At 36.1% G+C, this 13,019-nt stretch overlaps 1 protein-coding gene across 1 annotated transcript in view; it reads left to right on the top strand.

Annotated features, from left to right (window-relative positions):
• The first annotated feature begins 6,356 nt into the window (after positions 1-6,356).
• Positions 6,357-13,019, top strand: part of LOC117972778 (glycerophosphodiester phosphodiesterase domain-containing protein 5-like) — a 37,148-nt gene continuing 30,485 nt past the window's right edge. The window contains exon 1 of the mRNA XM_034922961.2: positions 6,357-6,513. The gene's annotated coding sequence lies outside the window, so the exon portion shown is untranslated. The remainder of the gene's footprint in view (positions 6,514-13,019) is intronic.

Genomic DNA, 13,019 nt, shown 5'->3' with positions numbered 1-13,019 from the left:
GTTGTACAAAGATTCTGGAATGCATTGTTGTTGCTTTTTATTTCTTGTCTTGGGTATTCTGAACCTGTGTTTCTTAGCATATCACTGTAGCAACATATTGCACATGTGGGAGAGGACCAGCAGGGGGCACAGGTCATACTGCAAGAGTGTTAACCCTTTCTCTTCTGCTTATTTTTCTGTGTGCTCACTGTTTTTTTGTTTTGTTTGTTTTCTACACTTTTGGAAAGCATTTGCCATGCAGAAAAACGATTCAATTCTTCTTTCAACACTTTTTTGGTTTGACCACAGTAGAATCAACAAACCCTTTTACTCCAGCTTTCAAAGACTGTTTATGTTAGACTATATTCTGAATGCATGATCCCAACATGTTGACAGAATATTTGTTGCCGGATCCTCTGTTACTTAAAATTTAGTTTGCAGGCTGTTTTTTTTTTTTGTCTTTAACAGTCTCCTACGCATTTTTTCTTCTCGGTTTCTTAATGATTTTTCTAAATATTTTTTATACTTCTATAAGTTAGCTGTAAAATATATACATGGATGAAGGCTATATTTGCATCCTGAGCCATTCGAAAAAAAAGGCATAATACCGCAGTAGTGATGTCAAAATGGCGTATTTGTCTGGATTATACTTGACCTTTGACCCATATTTGACTTATGTGCACCCCAAGACCACTTTCAAACACAAAATGTCTTGTTTTTAATCACTCTAACACCCACAATTCATGTTTTTTTGGCACTTTTAACAAATCTGTCTGAAGATTTACAATCATCCTCCATCAACCGCAGCACCAAATAAGCGAGCGAGACAAATAATATTCTGCTCTGACAGTAAAAAAAAAAAAAAAGTTTATTGGGTATTGCAGATATAAAAAGTGAGGAGTTCTGTCCCTTTTTAAACTATTTGTACAGGGTTGGACAAAAATATGATAAACACCTGACATCACACTGTCAGTGGTGTGTAGTTGGGCCTCCATGAGCAGGGAAGACAGCAATGCTTTTGAAGGATACCTACTTTAACCCTGCCTCTGTCATCCGTGAAGTCTGTCTCCAGAATGACCCATAGAACCCTCACATTTGTTACCATGTGAGCTTACAGCAAAACTGACATCAAATGTACAAACACTGATTTGAAAGGGAAAAGTTTATACATACAACCTGACACCAGGTGCCTGAGAAACAGGATTTTTTTTTCTTCCTATTAACTGTTTGAAATTAGAATCTGCAGATATTTCAATGCCTAATACTACGCTTGATTAGCCCACCCTTTCAGTGCTAGGGTGCCTACGGCGTACACCCTAAAAATGTCCTCAAAGTGCTAGCGCCGGCTGTGAGCATCCGATCATTTCATTTTTTTTTTTACAGAGTGTGTAGAAGGGTTTAAAATATGTGACGTATAAACTATTCAATGTCGGATGCAGAAGTCAAACAAGCAAACAAAAAGGTCTGCATTATATTTTTGATAGTGCTTTGATTGGTGCAACTTTTGATGGATACAACATTTAGGAGATACATTTTTTTAGCAAACTTTTAAATGTTACTTTCAGTAGTTATTTTCAAAACTGATCGATCGCAATTGATTACTGTATGCTGTCTCTGTTGTACCGTAGCATATGCGGTAGTAAATCAGTGCTTGGGCACGCTGTGTTTGACCAATCAATTCCAACATTTTAGGATATATGTGGGAGGGTTTACTCTCTCAACGTGTTAATGGTGGATTGATCACGTCAATCAAAAGGTGAATGATTGATGCCTAAACTGGCCTATAGGATTTCTCTGTGTTCAGACTGGAATCCAGTAAATCAAATAAACAAACTGGAGAGTTTTATATTTCTGATCGTGGTTTGATTTGAGCAAATCCTGATGGATACAACATTTAGCAGACCCACAGGAAGTATTTTTTTTTTTTTTTTATTTATTTTTTTTATTTTCAACAGTTATTTTCAGAACTAATCAATCCTTTTTGATTGCTGAATACTGCCTCAGGCTATGCTGCACCATCCGCAGTAATAATATTATAAAATATGTCGGTGCACTAAAGGCTGCGAGTGAGTAATCGCTTACAAAATTTTAGGACAGGTGTCGAGAGATTTAGTCTTTCAAAATTTATATTTTGAATTTAGTTTTTGTCTACATTTAAAAATATGTATAGTTTACATATTGACCTGACAATGTTCTGTTTTAAATGTTTATTATTATTATTATTATTATTATTATTATTATTATTATTAATTAATACAAATGTTGACTCAGCCATGACAGAAACATACTAACTATTTTCTCCATAGATAGTTAACATATTAGCAATGCAAGACGCATGCAATTTGACTAATTACCATTTTAGGAAATTACTTTTTTTAGGGCTTTAAAATGGCACAGAAATTGTAATCTTTCATTTTTTCCCCGTTTTAATCTGCAATATCTCAATCAGTTGAGTATATATGCCCAAGTAAAGTATATCATTGAAAGATTCAGATTGTGATGACATTTTTTATAGGTTTCCTTTAGAGACCTGTGAGAAATTTGACTTTTAAACAATTCAGTCCCAAAATTAAGAAAAACCTCTATCACTGGGGGTGGAAAAACCCCTGGCAGTGAAGGGGTTAAGGAAAGCAGTTTGTGTACCATGCTCCCCATTCATAAACTGCATTTAGCCTATCTGAAGTTGCAGACACATCATCGACACCTGACAAGTCCAGATACAAGAGGAAGAAATGAAGAAAACTGAGAAAGTACTTCATACTTCAGTGGTAGACATGCTAGATAGTACTCCATGGAAATCTACAAAGTCGACACACCCAACAAGTATTTTTGTATGTATGTTTTAGTATCTAAGGTAATGTATTTTTTTTGTTTAGAAATGCCTTGGTTTATCTGGTACAATTGCAGCGCTTTCTTGTACAATGGCTTTTTTTTTTTTTTTTTTTTTTTTTTTTATTAATCGGATGCTTTTTTAATGTTGCAGTTGTGTGGCTGACCAATGCTGAATCAATGAAATGCATACACTCACCTTGCAAATGTAAGCTGTAATTACACTGTTGCAGAATTAGGGATCTTTACCCTTGCATAAGAAATTATCCCCCCCCCCCCCCTTTTCTAAGACTTTAAAACTTACTGCACCGCCTAACAGTCTTTGGAAAGTCAGCCAGTGATGGAAATGATGAACATTTGTATAATTGTATACATTATTTATAATATAACTGCAACAGGATATCATTTGATTGGGTGTTTATGAATGAGGAAAGAGACCCACAAAGCATTAGCAGATCGAACAACCCTTCAGGGTTTCAATGTGTACAGAAGACACAGTACATGGAAATATGGACCCTGTGTTTTCCTTTAAATTAAATGAATGAGTTAATATGGAACAGATTTTCATACCTATGTGTTTAAGTACACTGTGACCAGAAGCAAATACTTGCCAGTACAGATTTTATCACGATAGGAATGGGTAAATAGAGATAATATCCCCAATAATAGAATATTCATAGTTAAAATAAACTGTGAAATACATATGACATTTTTATGTACATTTCTTAGTAAATAAAATGCATCATTTTAGTTTAAATATCTTAACTTGACTGGTACTGAATGCTGACATGTAGACATTTCTGATTCTTTTGACGGAGGAATTAGCTATCTAATTCAGGTGATTGAACAGGAAGTCTTGCTGACTTGACAGTGTTAAAATGTGCCTGTGCAGTGGAAATTATCAACATTGCCATTGACAAGGACAAATTACTGTGAGAAACTTCTGCTTAGGTTTTCTTTTGCCTGAATAATACCATTTAGGCAGACACAAGGTAAGTAAGTTTTTGGCTATACTTTTTTTGTTTTTAGCTTTGAACTAACTGACGTACTGTAAATATCAAGAGCTAATAAACAGTGGGCCTTTTCACAAAAGAATAATTTGCACTTCAATTTGCATGTCATTAAAGTGATGGAACATTTTATTTAGACTTTCTTTAAGGATACCTTTTGGGGTAAATGTATTACACATAGGCCTTCCAAGTCCCGGAGCTTGTAATGAAACAGGTGGAATACAGAGGAGGTTTTTGTGGACCAGAGCCGAGTACAGGCCCAAAACAAAGTTCCAGCCCGTAGTTACAAGTATACTGTAGATTCTGTTGTTGAAAAGTCAATGCAGCTCTCTTCTACAGTAAACACAACAGGCTTCAAATATTACTTTTCCTCTGGCTAACTGGATACATTTTGAATAGGGAAATGACCATAAACTTACAAGTTTGGTTGGGAGCGTTTTGTGAAGAAAGACGTTAGTTAGCACAGTGTATTGAGATTCTAAGAGTCCAGGGGAGGAATCTTTCTTTGTACACATGCTACACTGTTTTCACATGTACGTAGGTTAGATGGGGATTTTTTTTCATGATACTGATGGCCCTAATTTAGTACAGCCATGGCAGAGGTATTATATTAAGAAGCAGTTTTCACAAAACCTGTCTTTACCAAACTTTAAGCAACGAGTTAAAGCTTTGTAAGCAGGGCCCTACAGCTATGTTGAAAAGTTTTGCATCACCCTATATAATTAATTAATTTTGCTTCATAATGTCAAAGGAAACTATATACTTAACGAAAAACTGTCAAATTTAAAAATGTGACATTTCTAAATCTAACTTGAAATACTGTACTACTATTATGGCTTCCGGTAGACTTTTGCAATATTATTGTGCAGTTTCTTTGATTAAGTGATGTTAAATAAAAGATCCTAAATCATTTTTTTTGTCTCAATCCTAAAATTCTAGGTGATGCAAAACATTTTGGCCATAACTGTATATCTTATACTGCAAGATTTAATCTACTGGGTTTGTAATTTGTGGTTCATGCATGGAAAAGTCCATACTCCACGTACTTTCCTCGTTCACAAAAACCATAATGGGAAGTATTTTAATGTTCGCCACAATCTCTGTATTTTTGTTCTAATGAAATAGAAAAAAAACAGCTGCCTTATTCAGCCCTATTTATAGAAAAAACATTTAAAAACCCTCAACCCTGGTTAATTTCAATAGAGGATGACGCATTGATCTGAGATCCAGCTGGGCTGAAGCTGCATCTTACAGATTGCAGACAAGTATTGCGGTTTGCTTTCAAAGCACATCCCTGCGAATTATCTGCTGGGTAAAATGAGTCCTCGAGACAGTGAGTGCAGTAGATATTATTTATCAATGTGCTTTTGGTCCGATGCCAGAGTACCTTTGTATCTATTAATGAGGCATAAATGATGGGTTGTTTCTGAGGTCTGTAGAGAGAAATCAGAGAGAAATCAGACATGGTTATGTTCTTTCTTTGGCCAGCACTGTATCGCTGGAAAAACATGGTTAAAGGGCTGAAGGGCCTCCCTCTGTAGGAGCTGCAGGAGGCTCTTATACTGAGAAATCAGCACAAAGAAGAGCTGCACAGTAGTGAGGTCAATTATACAACCAATACTCTAATTAAACATTGGATTAGAAAATCTAAAACCGGATTAAAATAATGCCTGTTCAACGTGTTAAACTAAAAATAAACATTCTCTGACAAAGCAGTCTTATTCAGCGATTACTAGCCTTTTATTGTGTCAAGGAATTTAAATCTAAATTAAAATTCAGAATTATTTCTTATGATGACACAAGCCAGCAACAGTGTTGCAAGATCTGAAAATAATGAAATTCTTCTTTACGGGACTGACAGCTTCATTTATGAAGTTTCTGCTCCCATGAAATGGGTTTGCGTCACTATTACTGCAGAACGACTGTGTGGGATATTAGTTCTTCGTTGCAATGCCTGTCTTGGTAGTCACCATTGCAGAAAACCTGTTTTGTGACGTTTTGCTTATTAAAATTCTGCCTATTTTTGAACATTTATTCAAGGAAGCCAAGATCACTACGACCACTGTTTAAATATAAGTGCTGTAACCAAGCCTTGTCCCTGTTTAATTTATATTTACTGATTAGGATTCACCAGACTGATGCTTACTTTTTAATAAACATAATACCCCATTTGCAAGAAAATCTCTTCACTTGAGAACGCAACAGGGTTTTTTTTGTGTGGAATTGCCAAAAAGATTATTATTATTTATTATTATTTATTATTTTACTTCATGACAGATTCTCTTCCTGTTCAACAGGTATTAGGTCCCTAACTGAACTTAAAAGGGTTTAAAATGTTGCTTTACCTCCTACAGTGAAAGCAGGTTGCATTTAAGCAATAACATGAGCAGTGGCAAGAAGACTTCAAGGAGGGGTGAAGCTTATGAGCCCATTAAATGACAGCTAGCTGTTTTGCTTATGTAATCAGCAACAGCACAAGCTGTTCATGTTTAACTACAGCTACTACTCCTGTCCCTGTCTCCAGTCTTATGTAAGTCCCACCCTGCTAGAAACATCCCCGTTTGGAGGGCACTTCATGAACTGCAGCTAACGCTCTGCAAAAAGAGTACATTCTTAGCATTCGGATCTCTGAGCAAAGCAATCAAGGGTCTCACACACACACACTGCCGCCAGTGAATCAGCAACTGTATTTGAGGTAAGTAGAGAGAGAACTGATTTTCCTTTCATAGGCAGCATTTTTATGCTGATGTTTTTTAAAGCTGTATTTTCATGGGACCTTAAAAAAAGGGGGGAATTCTATTTTACAAAGGAGCTCTGTATTCAATTTGTAAAATCTGTAGTACTGAACCAGCTACAGATTTGAATGAAATACAGTAATGCAGATGTCATTTTAACCATTTGCAATCTTGTTTTGATTTTCAACCGATATCTATGTACCACAGACTTTGTGTGGAAAATTACCTAAGAAACAATTTAATGGATTTGTTTCCACTGAAATGCCACTCTTAACTTTAGAATTTGCATTTGATAACACTACAGCATTTGATAATTGTGCAGTATTATTAAGTGACAGATAAACTATAGACAAAAGCAATTTACACATTAATATGAATGTCAAATTATATTCTGTATTACAGTATGGGAAGAGATTTTTATTTATTTATTTAGGTCTGATGAAAGCAGAAAAAAGGGTATTGGTTTATTTTAAGAGGAACCTTTTTCATACAAATCTTGTTCATCTTTTGTTAATAGTTAATTTGCATTAACAAATGTGTAAACTAATAAAACAAAAAAGCCAGTGTAATTAGTGAAAATGGAATCAATTTAAAGCTACTTTCAAAGATGTTACTGTAGAAATATTTAGCAAATATTAGGTTTTATTGTATTATCCCTTTGCCTTAAGTTTATAAATATGTTATAACACAATATTAACACAAAATGAACAGCATTTAATAAAAAAAAAAGTATTCTAGTTGTTAACAGTTATTAACCTTAAAAAGTGACCCCCTAAAAGAAAACAACATGGGTCTACTGGATGAAGACTTTGTTCAGTCTCCTTCAGATTCATTTAGATACTTGATTGAAATGGACCTCCCATACCTGATTCAAAAATATTTTGTGACATCTTTAAGTAAGAGCTCTTTGCACCAGTAACTGCTCTGCGCAGTGATTGCAGAGGAGATTTTTAAGAGTATAGTGTGAGCTTCAGTGTCTCCGGAGGAGCTGTCTATACCGAGCCCAAGCCATCAAAGCCTTGATCACAGTGATTACTCAAAAACCCTACAAGCTAGCTACAGTAGGGAGGCAGCCGTACTCATGGATGGCAATGGTCCGAAGATACTTCAGAAGTTATTTATTTTTTAAACAAAACTGGATATCTGAAAGTGTTTCAAAGTGAATACCTTCAAATCACATTTTCCTCATGTATTTATTTGTGCACCTTTTCCTTCCCACCTTATGATGTTAACAATCATTCTGAGTGATTCTTGATGCAATTCTCAAATGTTGTGCATTATTTTTTTTTAATAGGTCTGTGTTAAGGTGCTTTTGACAGAGTTCAGGGGCTGCTCGTAAATTCTAGTTGCTTGCCACAGCCATATGTAATGTTGTGATATTAAATAAAATAAGACCAAACAAAGAGAAGCACAGTACAATACATCTGTATAGAGATCCCAAAGCATGTTACACACACAAAATGAACAATTAAACCCTTAACAGTTAACACAGATTTTTTTGAAAACAGCAATTTAAATAAAAAAAAAAGTTTTTATTATATAAAAAAGCTAGTTTGCAGCAATAGAGCCATTAAAACGAGTTTAAAAACAAACATTTCATACAATTAGAATTTTAAAAAAGGACAAAAAGAAAACGCAGTTACATTGTAAAATAGAAAAACTAGGATAGAACAGCTATTTAATTAGTAAGCGACAGCACTTTTACTTCGATAAAGAAACTATGGTCGATTGAACATGTGTTACATTTACCAGGGGCAGGCAACTAGACCTGACCAGCATCTTATTAACAAAGGCAGTATTTTAATAATTGCAATAAGATCTACTTCAAATGATTGCATCATGCAAAGATATTCTAATACTCTGGGCGCCAGGGAACTAAAATATAACATCTTTTAGATAAACAGATTTTGATCTTTTCTGAAGCTTACTAACAGGGTACCAGTGTTTTGTTTTAGTGGAGTCCGTACCATTAATATCCACAAGGGGGCCCAGGTCTGCAGCTAAAATTATAATGACCGCTTCCATCAGGGAGGAAGAATCGGGTCAGCGATTTCAGTTTTTAAAGGAGATGAATGTTTACACATTTAAAGTCAGTCTCACAACTGTTTAATGAAGTGCTCTTGTTTGCTGCATCTCTTCACTCCATTATACCTCATGCGCTTGAGTTCTCAACATTGCTATGGACAGATTTGAATGTACACTTCAGGTGCTGCACCTAGAGGAAGCAACCAATTGGAGGAGGGGGGAAGGGGGAAGGACGTTTAAAGGCGAAGTTACTTCATTAAAGACTTGTTGATTTAATTATTAATTTTTGTAACTGTCCATTTTACCTTTTTATGATGTCTGCAATTATTTCTGCAATCATTTTGAGCCAGCATTGTCTAGTGAACAGGTATAAAACATCGAGTTTCTTGTTGTATTGTTGCCAATATACAGTTGTGAACAAGAACACGCCGGCTTTACAGGCTTATTATAAACACATTTTCTCTGAACTAGTCTGGTTTACATACAGTACTGTATGTCTGGCAGGACTCTCTAAATCAGGTTAAAGCACCTTAACACACACACTGATTGAAAACATCCAGAGTAAAAAAGGGGACAGTGAAACAAACCATGTATTTTTAAAAATGTATTTCGAAGCTTTTTTTTTTTTTTAAATCAAAATATATAAGAAAATGAAAAGTCTAATATCTAAAGATATGTGATTCACCCTGATACCATACTACTCCGCTTGCTGAAATATATGTCAAGTTTCTTATTCCTAATTCCTGTGCATTTGCTGAAAGTTTAGTAGGCCTATACTATAGAAAAACTCTGAACTTTATAAAACTTGCCACTGGCTATATTTTTTAACGTTGCTATTTTTCAAAGCATGTTTTAATGTGTTCCACAATATGGATGATAAAGTAATAGTTTTATTACCCTTTTGAAGCTGGTTGAGAGCGAGACGCAGGAATGTCAGGTGACGTTTCATTCCGTTCGAATGGGAGCCGGGATCGGAATGTGAGGTTCTCATTCTGGGATCACTCCAGGGCGCAACACTGTGTGCCCAGCTTTTAAAAACGTCCTCTTGATGAGGAACAGCTGATGCTTATTCTTTCGGTGACTTTCAGCCAGTGCTCATTTTCACAGGGACCTAACTGAGATAAATTTGACAGGTGGGTGTAATGAGCTAGTAGAGAAAGGTGCCGCAGATGGATGAGAGACTTTTATTGATTGGAAGAAGTCAGAGTGTGGCTGTATCTAATAAAATGCGGCTGTAGTGGCAGGGCATTAGAGAGTGAAGTACTCTACTGTACATGGCCCCAGATTATCTTTCCAAATGTTTAGAATGCAGGACCTCACAGTCCTCCAGCCTATTTTCAATGAATATTGAGGACATTAACAGTATAATAACCAAGACAAGGCATTTTTTGTTGCAAATTATATTTTTTTGTGTTCCAGTCAAATTCCATGCAAATATGTCCTGCCACAACGCTACCCTATGCTTGGTTTTCCCATCACTTCCTGTGTTACAGGCCACAGGACCTCAGCATTTTTTTTTTTTTTTCAGTGTGCAGCACTGAATGAATGTGAGCATACAGGGAGTTAACTTGTTAAAATTGGCTAAAATTGGTTTAATGTGAGTCAAAGTAAAAAATACACTTTGGAAAAAGAATACCTCAGTGCTATGCTTATGGGAGGTAAGGAGAGATTCATTACACAGCTTGAACACTCACATGTAAAATATACAGTTGGTGGCAGTGGTGTATATACTTACTGTTCTCTGAGGCTTAATATGTGTACTGTGCATGGTAGATATCTGGCTTGTAGGTGAGACTCCAAATCTCCAAAAGAGTTAGCCCTTTTAAACATGCTGTCTGTATTTGCATAACACTTTTAGTATCATACATTTGCATAGTTTGGGCAAATTGTGTAACAATTATTGCTTCATCATTGCAACCCTTTTGGTGATCAGGAGGACTGAACAAGAGGACCTTTGCTCTTGCTGTTTGGTACTCAGAATGCAAGAAATGGATGTGGCAAGCTCCTGAACCCTGGAGATGAGGCCCAGCCTGGCTATCCTCCGTCTGGTCCAGTAGGAGTTGCTGTAGGGTGATGTGAACTATCCCCAGCTAATTCTTCTCCAAAACCCATGTGAGAACAAAGGCCAATGCAGCATTTCTTGTGGGCCTTCAGCCAAGATTGGCAACTATGTCATGTGAAAACTTGAGAAGTTAATTGTGAAGCAAAAAACTTTTTTTCCCGCATGCTGCTTGTTTTATATACAGATAAAAAAGGTATATATTAGACGTAAGTAGACTACATGGTCATGAACTCATTTTTACAATCCATGAATATTAAATTAAGAGCGTTTTCGTTGCCTTCTTGTTAAATGAATCAGTAACTATTTACAAACTTCAACCTTTTTCACATATCCCACTGTATCATATGATTTTAATCACACAGTTTAACCTTTAGTGAATGTATCAAAGCTGGGACAGCAAAAAATTCATATTTCTAATAAACTGGAATAATGTATCTCTAAACAAAACTGTGTAGCCCAGACAAGTGTAAGAGGTATAGAAAAGCATGACCACTTGAAATCGGTAAGCATTCACAGTACCCCTGGTAACAGGAGATCGGTTGAAGTTGGCGTGTAGTCTTAATCACGCCACTTCAGGAATTACCCCTAAAGAAAAATAGTTACCTCAAAAAGAAGCAATACATTATTCAATTACTTTATTGTACCGACCACAAAACATGTAAACAATTAGCACTGTTTAAAAAGATTTTAAGTCGCTTTTCAAAGAAATAGCACAAAAAGGATTTTGTAGATAGCAAATAGAGAATAACAGGTTTGTGATTGGAAAGTGTTTTACAGGTAATCTCTGAATTTGTATTGCCCACCTATGCTTTCAATCATATGACCCACCCAGCTCACTACATGGTAGTCACTGGAAAGTGGGAACCCTCCGAATAACATATATTATTTTTAAGAAGACCATATTGTTGCTATGCAGAATCTGTGAAGCATAGTGATACTTTCTTGCTATGCTATTTTTACAATTATTTTTGATACATGACTACTTCCTGCTGATTTTGCAGAAAGACATGGAAATCTTTCTGTACCAGAGAAATGACTGGATCTCACGATTCATTAACTTGATGCAAAAAAGCACAAGAATAATTCCTTCATTGTCCCTTCTTGTCCTTCACCCACAGAATACGCAATGAACGATACATCAATCACAGGTATGTGCTGTGAAAAAAAAAAACACAACCATCTCTGATGTCCCTGTCTGTCTGAGTTCTCTCAAGGTTTTCTAATCAATTTGCTTGCCTCGTATTGGCGAGTAACATTATCACTGGTCGCTCTTTTCCTATTATATAGATACATTAGTTATTTGCTTGCATTATTTCACAGACAATGCTATAGTAGAGGTTGTTGCTGATTCTTGGTAACAAACCACTTCCTGTAGTCCAGTTTCACTCCAATGGTCTATCTCAGGGCCTAGCCAGCCATGAAAAATCACTGAGGCACTTGCCCATGCACAGTGTTCTGGTCTCGGACTCTGCTGTGGCGACACTGCAGAAGGCCCTATGTAAGGCATATTTATGTATATTATTATTATTATTTATTTCTTAGCAGACACCCTTATCTAGGATGACTTACAATTGTTACAAGATATCACATTATTTTTACATACAGTTACCCATTTATACCGTTGTTTTTTTTTTGTTTGTTTTTTTTTTACTGGAGCAATCTAGGTAAAGTACCTTGCTCAAGGGTACAACAGCAGTGTCCCCCCACCTGGGCTTGAACCCACAACCCCTACTCCACACTGCTGCTGGTATAGTAAGTTATAGTGTCTATCGGGGTCAAGCCCCCAAACCCCTACCTAAAATTACGTGATAATACTCTCAAACTGAGTCCTCTAAACTAGTGTTAGAATTGTTAAAATTTGCATAAACTGGGTCCGCTAAACTTCAGATCACAAGCCACTTCTACTAGCGTAGCGGTTAAGCATTGGAATATTAAAAAACTGCGGACTGCCAAGATTCTTTATTATTCCTTATTATTAGGATGATATATAATTATTTTTATTCAACATTATTACTTTGCCTCACCTTGTAAACAAGTCGCTAATAACCCTTGGTAGTTTTGAAGCTATTCGAACACGTTTAACTAACTCGCTGTAGTCTGCAATGACAGAAGATTTTGAAGAGCACAGAGGCTATATCAGCGGGGCTTTTAATGTACGCACACATCGAGGGATGAAAAGCATTTTATTTTGCGCAAATCACCGTGTAAGAGAGCCTACATAAATCATTATTAGTATTGTAACGATCTGTGCATTTGTGTTTCCTGCCTTTATTAACCGTTGTAATGGTGTTCCCCGCTCTGTATTTACCGCCGCTGCTTTGTCTTGTCTGTGCCAGCCTGCGTGCGTGTTCTGTGTCTCCCCTGTGATTGGTTGTTATC

Source organism: Acipenser ruthenus, chromosome 8 (assembly GCF_902713425.1).
Source record: "Acipenser ruthenus chromosome 8, fAciRut3.2 maternal haplotype, whole genome shotgun sequence".
Lineage (NCBI taxonomy): Eukaryota > Metazoa > Chordata > Actinopteri > Acipenseriformes > Acipenseridae > Acipenser > Acipenser ruthenus.
The sequence above is the reverse complement of the archived record's forward strand: the minus strand, read 5'-3'. Positions and strand labels throughout refer to the sequence as shown.